The sequence below is a fragment of the Phalacrocorax aristotelis genome, chromosome 1 (genome assembly GCF_949628215.1).
Source record: "Phalacrocorax aristotelis chromosome 1, bGulAri2.1, whole genome shotgun sequence".
NCBI lineage: Eukaryota > Metazoa > Chordata > Aves > Suliformes > Phalacrocoracidae > Phalacrocorax > Phalacrocorax aristotelis.
Genome location: NC_134276.1, coordinates 113,274,766 through 113,292,303, shown reverse-complemented (window position 1 = coordinate 113,292,303; position 17,538 = coordinate 113,274,766).

Genomic DNA, 17,538 nt, shown 5'->3' with positions numbered 1-17,538 from the left:
CACCTCTCTTCCATCTCTGTGCAGCAAGACTATTGGAAACAGGAGCAGCTTAGGAGCAGTTAATGCCAGTGTGTGTCTAGAGCAGCTGGTTCTCGTGTGAGAAGCCCCTAAGATGCTGAGAATTGTTTTGGCTCCTAATTGTTCTAGAGTCAGCAAAATGGTATTCAGTCACGTTTTCTTTCACACATGCAGTGATACGGACATGTAATCCTGCACACGGATACTAAGTAGACAAAGGATCTGGGAAAGGGAAGGAGGCTTCTGATCTCAGTGCACTTTTGCAGGAGTGAAATTTCTCTAACTGGCAGGGACCAGATCATCATTTATTGTGCTGTAATCAAAAGTTGATACAAACCCAAAGAACTCATCACAGGTCTTATCACTTGGGTAACCAATTCCAAAAGAATTAAAAAAAAAATCTTTTGAGGATTGCTTATACACTGTAGGCACAAAAACTTTAAGCACCTGGTTTCTCTGACTCCATATGGGTAAGCAGAGTGATACAAGTGACAGACAGAAACATACATATATGAAAAAACATACATTTGGGAGGGTTTAATAGATTTTAGTATTGCCCAGTTTAAACTATCTAATGAAGCCAAATTACTTCCAGTGATATTTTGGCACTGCTCTACACTCAAATTTACTAGGACTTCTGGAATAAAGAAAAGTAACCTGAAGAAAAACTTGAAGAAAATAGGAAGTATCATCTAAGGCTGCAATAAAGACATTGCCTTTCAGATATGAATGATTTATCTACTTCAGTAGTAAAGAATGAGATGTAAAGGTTTCTTTTCCTGCTACTGCTATTACTATATTATTGCTAAGTTTTTATTACTATTTATTATTAAGTAATTATTAAAATGATTACTTGAAAAATAATTCCTCTGTGATGCAAAGGACTGTATGTTCCTACAGAATAATAGATTACTGATGCCGCAGCCTTCAGCAAAACCATTCCTAAAGTCCTATTCAACTTCAGTAGAAGTGTGGGTGTCCAAAAGATAATGAAACAAAACTCTAACTGATCAAATATACATAAATGTATATTTTTAAGCTGACTTTATACCTTCATTACATTAAGTTAAAAAAAAAAAGGAAAAGACAGAAACAGTTGTTAAATGCTGCAAGAAGTACATAGTGGAATTTTTTGAGATTTCTTTAGGGTGAAAAAAGAATAAATCAGAAATGAGTTTTCCTACTCGTCCATGTGTTAGCAAAAACAGCACCTTTGAATCTCATAAGACAACATTTTAAATGGATATGTTATGTAATTTTTAAGGAGTTGCTTCTAGTATTGTTACATGTGACTTTTTTCAAAAAAAACTAATAAGAATAACATTTAAATGCTTTTGTAATCTCTGATAACTGAAAAATTATTTATCTTAGCATTATTATGCTATCATTTAATGTAATTTTAATACAGTCTAACAGCCTTTGACATTTCACCATTTTTTTAGTTGGTTGTATTTTAAATCATTATCTTCTGTGAGCACAAAATATATTTACCCATATAGTCTGCATAAACAGCAAGGCCACTAAAAAGATTCACCTGCTCTGAAGCAAGTACAAGAAACAGCATCAACCAAGAGGTCCACTGGGGCCTAGTTCTTTTGTGGTGGTTAGATAAAATAAACAGTGAGGAATCAAAGATGTGAAAGACAGCCAATTTCTCTATTTCAGGCTTGTCATGTAATTACACTGGACGACTGAGCAACTCTGTTTCAGTGTGGCCCAATAAACAATCAAATAATCATTGCACGGAGGACTTAAAGACTTGCCTCAAAGTGCCGTAGTTTATTGTGTGGGCAGGGAAAACCACGGATTTAAACCTTTGCTTCCATTCAGCCTGAGAAGAACCTGAGCCTCAGTTGTCCAAGGGGCCGGGGACATTCTAGTCGCTCCGGTTTTGCCATGAGGGTAAACTGATGCTATTTCCCCTCTCTATCATGTGTTACTGTGGCCTGCAGAAGAAGGAAGGGGGCACGGTTCCAGCCCCGACCCTTAGTGGGACTGCAGGTATTAGCAACTCAGCACTTCCCGGAGTCAGAGGACTGGATGAATTTGCTGTGTGTGCGTTCAGGCACCATGAGCACAGTGCCTCACTGACCCGCTCTTTTGAGAAGCTGCACTTCAGACTTGATATCAGAAGTAAAAAGCACTTGAACGGAAACGTGAATCCAGAATAATGTTTTAAAGGCTAGCTAGGTGTCTACATTCTAGTGAAATAAATGAGACTTCAGTGCCTCAGAGGCTTCAAAAATCCAACAACTGTGAACAGATTACGCAAAATGTCCAAGTCAACATAAAATCAAAGGGCACGTAATAATCTTTGGAACAAGTGCAGGGCCTGGATATTATATTTAGAAGTACTGAAAAGTCCTCCCCTTTCTTTTCCTCCGTTCTAAAACTCAGAGGACTTCACAAGTATGAATAAATATTATCTGTCCAGTTTTAATGTTGACATTACAGAGTACAAATACGTTTGTGACAAACACTGAAGATCTTTAGATGAGATGTGGATGCAGATTCACAGGTTTTTCATCAGATTTCCTATGTTACCCTTGGAAAGGCACTTCAAGGCTCTCCTGTTCAGTCTGGAGTATGAATCTACACAACATTCTGCCTGAAGCAAGCAGAAATTTGTTTTAAAAACAAAACAAAGTTAAAAAAAGCAAAACAAAGCATGCAAAAGGAATAACTGTATTAAGAATTCCCCCAAATCCCCCTCCTTCATGAATAACTAACCAAAAAAGAAAGGAAAAAAGAAAAGTAAGCAACAGTATTCCACTAGACCTTATCTTTAATATTCTTTTTTTTCCCATACAAGGAGAAAATAATGAGATAAAGCAGAAGCACAGGACATTTAAAGGTGAGGGAAACAAAAGCATATATGAAAAAAGCCCTACAAAATAAAATAAAATAGTTTGGTGTAAGAAGGGTTAAATAAGAAATTATAATAGAAGAACTCATACTAGTATATGGTGCCAAGATAAGTACAAAGACACTATTTACCTCTTCTGCTAATGTCCACAGAAGGAATAGTAAATTAAATTAAACCAAAGGGAAGAATTTAAACCTGATAACTATAGTCCTTTTATACAATACATAATTAGCCTTCATTTGTTATACCTGCTTCTATCTTTTTCCACAAAAATAATAAATAAGGTCAAACGTGTCCATACAAAGAGGCTGAGGCATTGCTGTGTCTTTTATGAATGAATATGTCTCCTCTATTAGAGAAAAAAAAAGGTTATGGTGACTGAAAGGAGTTCCCATGGGGAAGAATCATCATTGTCCACTATGAGTTTTCCTCTAGTAACCTTGGAAACCAGTGATGCTGCTCTCTACCCATGAAAATATAGACCCGAACCAGTGTGAATTGGCCCCAAATTATCTCCATCTTAAATGTAGCATCATGGAAAAAAACCTGAAATCTTCCCTCCCAAAACCAATGGAACCATTACCATGGAGTTTGTTTAGAGCTGAATGGGAGTTTAGATATGGAGTTTCTTAATGACCATGAATGTTCACTCTTTAGCTACATGAGTTTCATAAGCAGTATGTTGTGAAGTTGAGTCAGTAGGGTTACTTAATTGTTTTAAAGGCTGAAGCTAGGATTGTCTGGAAGTGCAACTTTGAAATAAGATTAATTTGAACATAAATTTTAGTGAAGCTAAAGGTCAACCTAACAAACTAACAAATAAAAAAAATTAAGCTGTCTAAGGACTTAAAATAATATTTTTAATAATAATAAAAACATAACTTCTTGACAAAATGCAGGCACAGCGTGCTTGTTGTTTAAATCTTCTACAGAAAAGTTCAAAGAAATAAAATGCCTGCATGGGTCCGTATGCCTTAGGTTCTGGGGGAGTTGACCCCTGTGTACATTTTGTTGAAGTTGCTTTGTACACTGGATTCTAGTACTTTCTTTTGATATCTGTAGAAGACTTAGGTGTTTTTTTGAATACGTACTAATTTTAAAATCCTCTGCAGCAGGGAGGAAAAAATAGGATGTTTTACCACAGCAAGGAGATAATTCTTTTTTATAGTAATTGAAAAGAGAATTTGAGGCACCAAGAACAGGGGAAAAAACCTCCTGTTTCATATTTTTTGCTATTACCAAACAACTTATAAATATGGGAAGGTTTTTTTGGTTGGTTTTTTTTTTTCTTTTTTTTACGATTTGATACCCCGAAATACAATTATTCTGTAAGATAACAACACGGATCTGCCTTAGTGGCTATCTTTTTGCTAGTAAGACATGCAAATTTGTATCTACAGAACCACTTCACCACTTTATGAACCGAGTTAAAGCTCATTGCAGTAAATGGCTGTCTTCACCTTGCTTACACACATGCAGAGGACAAGCAAATACAGAATTTGAATTGTTGGACAGAGAACAGAATTTAAAAAATCGAGTAGGGGTGTTGTAGTTCAAATTCCTGAACTGCTGCTAGCTCAGACAAGAATCAGATCAATCTTATTTTCAATAAGATAGTGAAGTGCAATCTCACAATCTGATAGGCACATTCTCCCCAAATTCTTCCCCCTAATTTCACAGTCCTTCCTTCTTTTTGTCTTGATCTGACCCATTCCTGGGTCCAAAATACAATCTCCACCACATTTTCCAGCTGTGACTCTATATTTCACTATTCTGCACTTCCTTTGGGGCTCTTTCTTTTCTAATTATCACACTAAGTAGATCTGGCTCTCTTGCTCACAGCTTGATCACTTTTTTCATGTGTGATACCATCTGCCTAATAGGCTTTCTTATCTGGCTTGGGGGTGGGGGAGCTGCTATTGTAGATTCTGCTGTATATCCCCAGAGATTTTAATCCCTGTTTTCTTATAGTTAAAAAAAATCCCTTCTCATGTTATAGCTGATTTCAGCAACAAGTTTTTTAGCCTCATGTAACAGAATATGCCTTTTCTGCAGCATGTTCGTACAAAGCTCATAGCCAGTTATAATCTTTTCTATTCAAATGTGTGCCTCCAAGTAGAGATAGCCATCATTTCAATGTCCTGAAAAATACATATTTCCTTTATTCTTTCTGCTGGCAGGGCAAAATTCTCAACTAGCACAAACCAGTGTCGATCTGATTGATTTTACAGATTTTAATAATGCAATGCTGATTATGAGAGCAGACCTAATAATTTTATGATGATTGTTTCTGTTAGACAAATTAATAATAGAAATGCTCCAAGAAATTAAATACTCAGCTGCCAGTGGGGAGCATGGGTGCCTGGGGCTGAATTGAGATGAGCTTGTACCATTCCATATCCCTTCTGGAAGAAGTATCCTGTTCCCTGTGTGCAACAATGCCTGTGGTGTAACAGCCAGAATATCACCATCTAATTTATTTACTGTATGATTCATTGATTAATCATTTATTTACATTCAGTGATACAGAATACTATACAGAAATATTTGCTAATGCATGCAGAAATACTTCTTCCCCCTACAACTGCTCTTGTATATCAGAACTGTGTGAAAAATAGGCAGATGATAATTCTGCAAATTCTACTTTCACGAGGGATTGTCTTAGTGTTTGACCTTGTGAAGGAAGTTATAATTGATACCTGGAGGTAAACCACAATATAAATCAGTCTGCAACAAAAAACAGGAAAATTAAGGAGCATCCTTGTTTTCGGAGGCTCATATCAAAGGTTAACACTCAGAAACTGTTATTGTACTTTTCCTCATACTTTATGAAATCCTGGCCCTCCACTGCAAAGTCCCTCTTGACTTCTAGAGGACCAAAATTTTATTCCTATTAACCCATTATTTAATACGTTGAAATCTTTGTTATAAACAGCATTATGCTTATACAAAAACTGTGATAAAATTGCTGTGACCACCTAGCTTCAAACTGATGAGCCCTCATCTTTTTCTCTTGAATGTTCTATTTGTAGTTGCACCATAAAACCTACGAGACAAAACACTAGATTAACATGTAACTTGATGAAATGCCAGTGACTTCACTGGATTCACCTCAGCATGGTTAGGTCTGAATTTTTGAGGCAAATCAAAACACATATGCAAGGAAATGGTACTTAGAAAAATGCCAGTTTATCGCATTAATGAACAAGCAGCAAAAGATTTATGGAAGCCTGCCCAGCAGGTCTGATAGATGAGAAAAGGCATCCATAACTGTTCAGATTTTGGTTGTGTGGCGTATGTCTCACAGGCACTTGCTTTGATTAAGGTCGTAACATAGGTTAAGATTAATTCCTTACCTTTGACTACTAAGTGTGTGTAGAATCATCACGTTCTGTTTCAAATGATGCTTTCACGTTGGAAGAAATCCACTTGCCACACTTACCACAGAGTTTAAGCCAAGCTTATCTTGTCCTCATTGCTATTTTAACCCAAATCAGCCAACCTGAATAGACACACACCTAATGACAGACAGGATGATCTGTTGGTCCAGACAGCACAGGACTGGTGTAGGGACCACACCAGAATTTAATGAAGCTAACTGTTTATTCACCTTAACTGGAAATGCGGTTGTATTCCAGTCACCTGAGTCCACTGCTGTTTCAGCTGAAATATGCTTCAGTGCACTACAGAATTATTCTGCCATCTGCACGATGCCAGTGTAACTAATACACAGGGAATTTGGATATAGCTACAAATACATTAATTGCAGTAGTAAACCTTTTCCACAAATCAATGCTGTTTCAGTAGTTTCTCTGTACTAACATGAATGCAATGCAACAGAAGCCAGTAAATCTCAGTCATTCATTAATTCTGTCATCAAAGGTTCCGTACATCGCTCCATTTTCATTACTGTTGCTTTGTTTGATATCTCCATGGATATTGAATAGAGTCTCACAAGTATTCTGGTACACTCTACTGAATTGTTTGACTTTTCACCCATGTTTCTTAAGAGACTACAGTCTGACACAATTCGATATCCATTACCTGTAGATTAGCTTGAGTACCTGTGAAAGACATTCATTTAGCTTTGACTTAGAGGAGCTTGTTAATTTTAGAACTGCACTGTGAGTAGGACATCTGGAAGGATATAGTACAGCTGTTCAAATACTGGCCACCCAGATATATATTACATTATGGCAGGTCCAACCCTTTCTTGAATTTATCCACCATTATTCAAAAATATTCCTCTCAGTGAAAATTAAAAAAAAAAAAAAGAAATGCTTTTCTGTCTCATCAGGAAGATTGGCCTAAACTTATAGATGGGGAGATTATAGTAGGAGAGATTAAATAAAGTTATAAAGAAAGCATAAGGGAGAGAAAACTCTCCAAAAAAGAAGAGTAGCTTAAAAATAATAATAAGGATGTATGCATCTTTGGTATCAAAGATATCAATGAACCATAATAACCAAGCCTAACAATCCAGCCACTAGAAGGAGAAGTTCATGGAATAGGTGGGGGTTTGGTTTGTTTTATTTTTATCCCAGGAATTGAAAAAACCAGTCTTGTTACACTCCTCAGACTGCAGGAACTCACTAGCTCCCACAGGCAGCACCTTATCCCAAATTTAAAAGGCAGTCTAGAAGGGATGAGTTTCCTCCCTTCCCATTAAAACGCTTTTTTTTTTTTTAAGGTGAAGCAAGGAAGGCTAATTGGGCCAAAGACAGGCGTTATGCTTTTGTGTGACCTAAGAGACACTGCTCCCCTGGGTTGCCCTATGCCTTTAGCATCAGAGTGGTTTTTGATACTACATAGCCTATCATTAAAAAAGAGCAAGGGGGAGACAGCAAGTCAGGACTTCTCCCCTCATGTAAACCTCTCCAGAACTGCACTTGAGAGTCATATACCTACATTCTTCCTAAATCCCAAGTGGGGTATCTAAATCTTCCATCTAAGCTGAGATTCCTCTATGTCATAAGTATTTTGCTATCATAAGATATGTTAAGAAAAAAGCATTTATAAAAATGTAACAGCCAAAATAAACACTGTTAGCCTAATGGATTTTGCTCCTGAAGAGTGAAATAGCACACATACAGGTACGTGGTACACACTCAAGCGTATTCCTAGGAAACTTATAATAATCATCATATCGGTACCAGGAAAAGCTTGTTACACAAACCTGTGTGTATTCTATTCCCAATTTTTTAAAGGAAGGCTAGTTTTCTAAGAGCCTTCATTTTTGCTGTGTACCTTAGACAAAATTTTAGCATTGCTACTGGCTCAAGGTCTTCCTAGCACAGATAAGCTTTTAGTCATTAGCTGAGTAGGTCGTTCATGACTTTCTTTTGATGATTTTTGCAGCAAGTTGCATTCAGCTTCTACAGTTCAGAATAACTAATCTTTTTTATGCTGTGCACCACTGAAAGAGTTCACTCCAATCTAAGAAAGCCAAGAAGTCTCCCCCTTTCTTCAATGAGTATTCTGACGTATTTGTCAGTATTAATGGTTGAACTTTTAAAACATTTTAAAATCTGCCTTAGATACTGGAACACAGACTCTAATTGTACTTCTGGCATTACTTATAGCATCACAGTCCCCCTTCCTGGAGGAGGTCTTGCATTACTGGTTAGCTAGTCAGGCATTAGAAAAGATTTCACTGGTAAGCACATAACAGAAGAGCAGTCATCCAAGAACTTTCCTAAGGATAAAAGTATTACTTAAAATAGAAAGAAAGAATGTAATTTTTTATTATTCTGTTCTTTGACCATATTATGCAGATTGTTTAAAAACAAAACAACAACAAAAAAAAAAGAGCAACAAAAATGCTGTTTTAATTCCATTTAGTTTATGGACTAAATGAAGGAGTTAAATTTCTTCAAAACATTCTATATATTATAGGTGCTTTGATCTGCTACATGGGCCCACTTGCTAGAATCTCCATCACACACAAATGGTAGATATGCAGTGTTACCATAGAAATGGGACAGCACCATAGAAAGAGACACATAATCATGTGTGTACCTTGAATGAAGACACACATATCCATACATGGGAAACCAGCATGCTGGGATTACTTCCTAAAATGATGATGGGATTGCCTTTAAAATTGCAATTCATGAAATTTGCAGTGTTTACAGTGACTGACTCCAAAGCAGAGTAAAAAGGGCAAACAAAAAAACCCACCCTTTACTGGGACCCCACACAGAGGATACATATGGGCAAGGTAGGAAAATGCAGTATACGTAAATGCAGCAAATGGCAAGAGTAGAAGAAGAAAAGAGAGGCTAATTAAAAGAATGAGGCACTGAAGAAATTGTGGGAGTGAAGTGAAAGGGAATAAAAGAACTGAAGGGAGAGTGAAGAATGAGAATCTCAACAGCAACAGAAAACGTAGAGAAAACGGACTGGAATGGGAAACAGAAAAATGAGAGGCAGTGCAGGAAAATGAATGGAAAGAGGAAAAATAGAGATGAGAATAACAAGGAGATAAACCCTAGGAGAAAGTCATGGAAAATGAGTTAGTGAGAAGAAAAAAACAGAGGAGGAAATGCCAAGTTTTAAGAGGAATTGTAGCACCGGCTGACTTACCAAAAAAGCTACATATCCCACACTTTGAAGGCATAAACACCAGACAGATTTGGATTCTTTTAATAGTAATAACAAAGCAATATTGTATCTGACAGTATCTTTTTTCCCAAAGTTCGCTAATATTAAAAACACAATAAGCAGGGTCTGCAAAATTTAACCACACTTTTTATTTCTGGAAAGGGATCATCCATGTTTTATGTAATTACCTATGTCCCTCAATTCTATTAAGTTTGCTCATGGGTGTTCCATCCTTTTAAAAAAAAACAAACAAAATAGAAGCCTGAGGTTAAGACTCTAAAGCCATATTCGGATTTTAGGTACCTGGTCAGCTTCTCAGCCATTTGAAGGATCCTAGTAAGAACTGACAGCAAGAATGGCATTTTGAAATTGTTTGTTGATTTGCATGTCTAAATAAAGGATATGGGGTTTCTGGGGGGTTTTGTTTGCTTTTTTCTCAAGTTCAGGTCTAAACCTTACACGAACAGTTCTTAGTGAGGATAAAAGAGAACAAACAATTTTTACATAAGTAAATAAATATGCTAGCTTAGCTTTTTTGTTGTTGTTAAACTTTAATCTCTATAATTTTTATCTTAATGTCATCTACTCTTACATTCTGGAAAATGATGTGATAATGACAAGATATTTTAGTGCTTCTTTTAGGAGTTACTTATAATTCGGGGGGGGAAGAAAAATTTACATTTATTTTACTTTTTAATGTCGTGAGACTCTCAGGCTTTTTGCCAGACTGGAGACTTTTTGGTCTCATTCAGAAATTTTGTACCTTTTAAATGTGTGTCATGACAAAATACAGTATCGTAAGAAGATTTTTTTTAAAAATTAAAATAACCTGAAATTGTAGGTTGCATAAATTTATAAACATTTTTAAAAACAGTGGTAAAAACAAAATTAGCAATCGGTTTATGGGATTTTACTTAATCCAGCCTATTTACTTAGAAAACTAAAAAAAAAATAATGCAATTAGATATCCATAACTACCTGATTTTTTTTAAAAAAAGCTCATTCTCTTATATTATTCTTACAAAAAAAAAGATATTTCTGCTCCCTTATGATTTATTCTTGTTTTGACATAACACAGTGTGGAAATTAAGTCCAGAATATCAGACAATGAAAAATTCAAGATTAAAGTATATATACCTGAAGGCCTGACAAATGATAAATTAGAAAGGGAACCAATCTGTTAACTTTTCCCATGTCACACTCGGGGACAAATCTCTGAAGGCACTTCTACTGTTGTCAAAGTTTCATTAAGACACAGAATCCTTCCCAGGGTTCTTCAGGTGCCAGTTTGATGGATGTGCACTACAAAATGTGTTTCTGGGCACTGAAGGGGGTTGCAATACCTACTGTCAGGTGTTTGTTAACTTGAGCACTTAAACAACAAAGGCCATGTAAATACAGGCTAAAAATGCAGAGCAAACAAAGGCATAACACTGTGCAAGAAAAACAACACCTGGAGAAGTCCATAAGTCTGGAGAATTAAGTTTGCTGTAGGGAGAAATTAATTTTCTGTTTCCACTATGCTCCTAAGAGTTTTAAAAACCGAGTTTCAACAATGACTTTTAAAAATTTTTATACAGTTTTCAGAAAAATGAATTCATTTGCAGTCCAGTCTGAATACTTAAAAGCATGAACTGACTATTGTTTTGTTTTTATCTTGTTATAGCTTCATTATGAAAAAAAAATTAATAAAAATTTGTTAAAACGTTAAGCGTGACAAGTCATTTTCCACAGTGTCAGGTATGGACATAAATTGTCAGAAGAAAAATCAGCTAAAAATACATAAATCTTTTTGTAATGCTAATTATCTTACTAGTAACATAGCCTCTGCCAAATTCCCAAAGAGACTATAGTGATAATGAAGGTTTGACCTTCTGCTTGTATAACCAGATATGCAATATTCCTTTTCTCCCATACCTATCCCTGTAAAGTTTATAACTGAAAAAAACATTTGTTTATTTAAAGAATGTGGTTACATTATTAAAGCTTGGATGAAAAGCCTTATAGAAAGACGGTGTACCAGTAATATAGCTGTCGTTGCAATTCCCTGTGAATAAAACTCATCGCAATGCATAAATTAATTTGTAACCATTGTAATCAACAACATGCCAATGAAATGACAAATATACTGGGCAGAATTAACAGCTTCGGAGGACATAGCAGTTATGTTAGTAGCCTTGTTATTCAATTAGCATGTCAGTGGAAAGAAGTAACGTGAATATTTAAAAAGCCCTTAATGGTCTTAAGTTTTACTACTAGTAACCTGTAAGAATAGGATGTAGTCAAAGTTCACATTTGAATAACAGGTTATTTTAGAGAATGCAAATTCTACTGAAAATAGCCTTTAAACTTCTAAACACCTATTGAATGTTTCAAAAATGTGCTTACAGAACATGCTCGTAATCCATGCAAAGAAAATATGTTTATTAGTGTCACACATGCAACTACGTTTAGTGCATTGATCCAATTACGTGAAAGTGGTTAAAGCCTGCATATTTAGATATAAATGCGTACATTTCAGCTTTCAGGAAGGCAAACACAGACACTTTTGCTGAAAGACGAAACACTGATTGCCAAAGTACTTAGCTGAAATATTCTGCTGCAAGGTCAGACTCTCAAGAAAACAGGAAACAGGCTGAAAGGGACCTTCTTCTGGTTTAGGTGAGTACATCAAACAATCCCTTCTGAAGTCCTGCACAGGATTAATATTGCAGCCAGTTAAATTCCTAGCAACTATTTTTTCCTGTCTCATTGATCTGAGAGTTTCAAAGCTGCTTTTAATTTTCAGCATAAATTCACATACGGTAAAGTTATCTCTATTTGTCCTTTGACAAGTGTTATCTTTTAGCTGAGAAGAGTTTCCCACTGCTCCATGCTTGTCTTTTATACATTTAAACATGGCTTTTATTTTCTAGGTCTTTTCATTGCCCCTATAAGCTAGGCTCCCACTTCCTCAATCATTCTGTTACACTTTCACTTAATCTTCCCTAACAGAGGCAACAAGAATAGCACATGGTGCAGCAAGTGATCTCTCTTCTGTCTCCTGTATGAAAGAGCAAGAATGCTCTATTTATGCTGGAAATAGCTCGCTCAGTACGACTTCCATAATGTCAATCCTATCAGGGGAAACAACCTACCCTTGCTGCCAGTGGCTGCAGTTTAGAGATAGAGATCTCTGATGAAGGTCTCAAAATGCTGGGCAAAACAATACCAGTGAACTCAGAAGGTTTTGAGGACAAACCCCTGAATCCTGTGCTGTTTTCTTCTTCACTGCTTGTTTTCTGTTTTCTGAAACCGATATAAGAAGCATTCGTCTCATTCTCTTACACACAGGGTTTTTATTTATCGCTCTGTACTTTGCTGCTGGTGCAGCTTCCCTGAGCTTGAAAGACATCTGTATGCTAAATCTATGCTACCTTCATTCTATATCATGCTAATTCCTATGATTATACGTGTTTATATGTGACTTCCTATCTATTCTGCTCTCAAGATACTCAAATTAATATTAGTTTTCAAAAAGGTAGCTAAATATTTTGTTTGCTTTATTTCCTCTTTTCTCATTTATTTCTGTACTCTGATGCCACTCCAAGTCTTCTTACTTTAGTACAAAACTAACAAATTTGATGGGACATCACTGTGTATTTTATTATCTTTTAGTCTGGAGTAATTTTTGGAACATCTGTTCATCTTGCAAGCTTTCTGCTTTTACATGAGAGAAGATGGCAATACCCACAAGAACTCTGTAAAGAACTACACTTAGAAATATTTTTCTCCAAAAGCTTCTCCTGCCTTGTGGACGCAGACACTTTAAAATTCTGAGCTCAACAAATCGCACCACAAAATTAATGTGAGGTAATATAAAATGTTACGAGCAAAAGAAACCATATTTTCCACCATTTATATACATATGTGAAAATACATCTGTACATATATGTATAAATGCTTGACTCAAATTTTAGTTCAGAAGCTTTTAGATGTAGTATTTCTTCACAGTGATATAGGCTAAGGAGAAGTTCTGATTAGTAAACTGAAATGAAATATAATGTTGATCTAAATCCTGAGAGATCAAAAAGTGATATATTTTTAACTGCCTATGAAATTCATATTTTTATCATGCTAGTTACTGAAATGAAAAGTAAAAGTAAAACATAAAGCTTACATAGCTCTTCAGAATCCACTATGATCATTCACTAGGGAATATTTATTAGGAGGAGTCCTATTTTCTCCCAAGAAAACAACCTGCAACATCTATATTTGTGATTGAACTTCTGTAAGACAATAAGATGTTTCCCGGAGTGGGGGTGGCAGGGGGGAAATCTCATTAGTTAGTGCAAAGCATGTGGGTTTCAGCCATTGTCTTCCAAAAATCCTTCCTCTCAAGTATACTGAGCATTGGCTGGATATTGTGGTTTAAGTTGACAGATCTCTTCCTGGCACTGGAGGGGAGGGGATAGGGAATGCCACCATTCCTCCAGCCTCACTTGTCCCCTACTTGCTGGAACAACTTTGAAATTAGAATCAGGGCAGGGGAACTCCAGGATAAATAAAACCTTCCAGATCCTGAGCAATACTTTAACCATTATGAAATTAGATAAAAACTACTTTACCTGTATAAAATGTGTACGTTTATAATCACAATCACCACATTTTCTTAACAGTGATCTCATTTTAAAGGGAAAAGTGATGCATGGTTATAGCTGTAGATATCAAATGGAGATGGCTGGGATCAGTCTTGGCTCAGGTGTCCAGGGCAGAAGGTAAAGTACACCTCAATTCTTTTTTTGGGGGGCATGATTCTCAGCTTGTGGAGATGGCCATATAAGCAAAGTAACAGCTCTGACCATGAATATTGACTTTGGCCAAGGATTTATCTTCTCTAGGATCCTGCATGCAGCAGTGAGCAACAGATTCTACTGGAGGTGATATCTGACTGTGGTGTCCAAGACATGCAGATGGACCTACCCATCATGAGCCTGTCTGGGCTACACTGCTTAGGTGCTTAATCCTCAGCTTCAGGTACCATCTAGGCCAAGTACCTAACAGGTGGATGTTGCAGCACTCAGCCAGTAGATGCCTGTATCTTTAATAGTCTAGCCCTGGCATGAAAGTGTTGGGAGATATTTTACTTTAACAAGTATTCACACACAAAAAGGATCTATGTTTCATGAAACAGTCTCTTCCTCATGAAAGAAAAAAAGCTGCAGGGCAAAAAATGTTCTGCTCCTTTGAGAACTTACAAAGTGTGATTTTCTGCAGGTGATAATCTTTGGCAGAGCTGTAGCTGCTGCATACCCTGCAGAAATACCTCCCTAGCCAAAGCTCATGCTTTATACTGTGTGAATGAATCTCTGTTTTACTTTCTTCATCCTTTACTGTAAATATATGCTTAAATGTGCTTTATCCATGCCTCTAATATTCCCCAACATTACAATTCTTGGAGAGCCTCATTAGATGGTAGAAAAAAGGATACCAAACATCCCATCATGCTTTAAAGGACACTTACATTTCCTTTGTAATTTTCCCTGAGAGAAGGATGGTAACAGCACTGGTACGAAAATGATGCTTATCTACTTTTCATGATGATTAGTCACCACAAAAAATTGTTTATAGGCTGAATTGTAACTGGCCTTTCCCTTCTCTATTCCCATTTCAGCATAAGTGTAAGCATAATCGTTTTGATTTATTAAACAGCTGTGGCATTTGTCCGTGCCTCTCCTACTGTTTATTTTCAAGCCTTTATACATTTACTGTAAAATAATAAAAATATATGTAGTAAACTCTGCTTTAAAAGACCATTCTCACAGCATTCTGAATAAATAAACTGAATCACATGCACTATTTTACAAGTCAGTGGGAGATGAAAAGCAGTAAAACTGATAAGAAAGCTAGGAACTCTACAGACATTTTGTTCTATTAGAGTCCATCATAGTGGTATTTTGCACATTGATGTTACTGCATTTTAAAGGGGTGACATTTTTATCTGGGCACTAAGGTTCAGCCAATTTATGCCAGCAGATTTTTCTGCCTTCTTAAACGGGGACAAAAGTTTGAATTTAAGCCCTGACTCAAGTATGTCAAACATAACACGCCGCAGATTGAGTCTGCTGCAGGGAATTAGGAGATCTAAATTGTGATAAAATAGGATCAGTTTCACTAGTTATAAAGAAGAAAATATACTTTCAGAAACAAAAGGGCGGGGCGGGGGGGAAAGGGGGAAGGCAAAAAAAGAGAAAGAAAGAAATCACCCTGAGAATTACTTTCTTTCTGAAACCACCATTGGAGTCTTGGATAAAGGCTAGCAGCTCTATCCAAAGGATAGTCCATGTCAGTCTTCAGTTTCACAGACACTTTTTCTTTATGTTCCACAACACTATGCATGGAAATCAAAGAAGAAAAGAAAAAGAATGAGATAAAAATATTGTACAGCTGCATACATGTTAGGAAAACTATTTAGAAAAACACGGTAAATTGCTCTGAAATTTTAACATCACTTTTTCTTCAGGATAAGAACAATTGTATTTTGGAGGACATTTTAATAAGACAGTAGTTAGTAACACTGGATTTGAAAGAGAATGGCAATGTGACACTCCTTACATTTTCCTGTAGGTGACCCCTTCCCCAAGACTGATCTCAATGTCTATAAATGACAGTCACTTTGTTTAAAACATGTTACAAGTGATAACATAAGGAACCCTGTATATAGAAGTGAATGCAATCGAAACATTATATTATCTTTAGAACATTTTTATGCAAAACAGAAAGTCAGGAAATTAGTGATAAAAAGCTGAATGTTTTGTTTTGTTTTGTTATTAGGTTTTGCCTCAATTTTTACCTGAGACCAAACAACCCTTTAAATATATATTTACTCAGCTATAGTTTTAACATTGGAAAATATTAAATTAAACATTTAGTGGAATAATACATGTATTTTGGAAATGGAAACAGAAAGCTAAACGGACTTATTCTGTGTTCACACTGTTACAGTTGACAACTATTGCACACATTTAGCGCACAAAGATTAATGGAAGAGGAGAATCTCTTTTATATATAAATACATAAATAAATTTGCAAATACATAAGTAATTAAGCAATAGATTTAGAACCAAATATGCAAATATATAGAAATTCTTATTGTAAGGCTTAGACCTATTCTCGCATGTCTGTAATATCATCACTATCATAAAGTTGGAGCACACAGTCTTGACTGTTTGAGGGCAAACATACAATAGTGCTCACAGTGAAAATAGATAGACTTCTAGGACCTTTTACATACATCCGTATCTACACAAATATATACAAATGTGTATATAAAGTGTCAGACACCCTCTGTACTGGAAGGTTAGTCCAAGTCTCGCTTTGCAATGGCCTGCTGTAGCCCATAAAAACCTGTTCCTTATGTTTTTCCTTTACTATCAGTTGCAAAGCTATGGCCTGTATCAGAGCAAGATGGTAAATATTAATACTGAAATTCCTGATAATAAAATAAACCTGTTCACAAGAAAACTAGTAATAATAAATAAAATAAAATAATAAAATAGAATAAATTAAATAAAAATTAAAATACTAATAATAGTATTCATAACCATTTTAAAAACCTGAACTGAAAAATATTTCTTAAAGGTATGTTTTGGAGCTAGAAGACCAAATCTAATGATTGTATAATAGAAAACCATAATCTAAGAAACTGTAACCAAATTCTTGTTTACAGAAGGAATATGGTGACTTTTTGCAATTAACTAATGAAGAACACTAAAAAATGTTCTAAAAACCTCTAAAATTAAAGTATAAATGTTCACTACATAAGAGAAGCAACCATTAAAAGAATGTTAGTATATGACCCAAAGGGAAGCTACAGTAGGTGTCTGAAGCAGTTGATGATTTTCTAAAGAACAAAGAGAATGTGAGGGGCTCTTAATAAGTCTTTCAGGAGAGCTGGACTTGAGCCACATAGTGCTTGGTCTGCAAATACTATGTTTAAAAATCAATCCTTTCCTTCACAGGAAGCCAATGTACTTTTGTCAAAATTAGAGCAACATGAACATCTGTCTTGG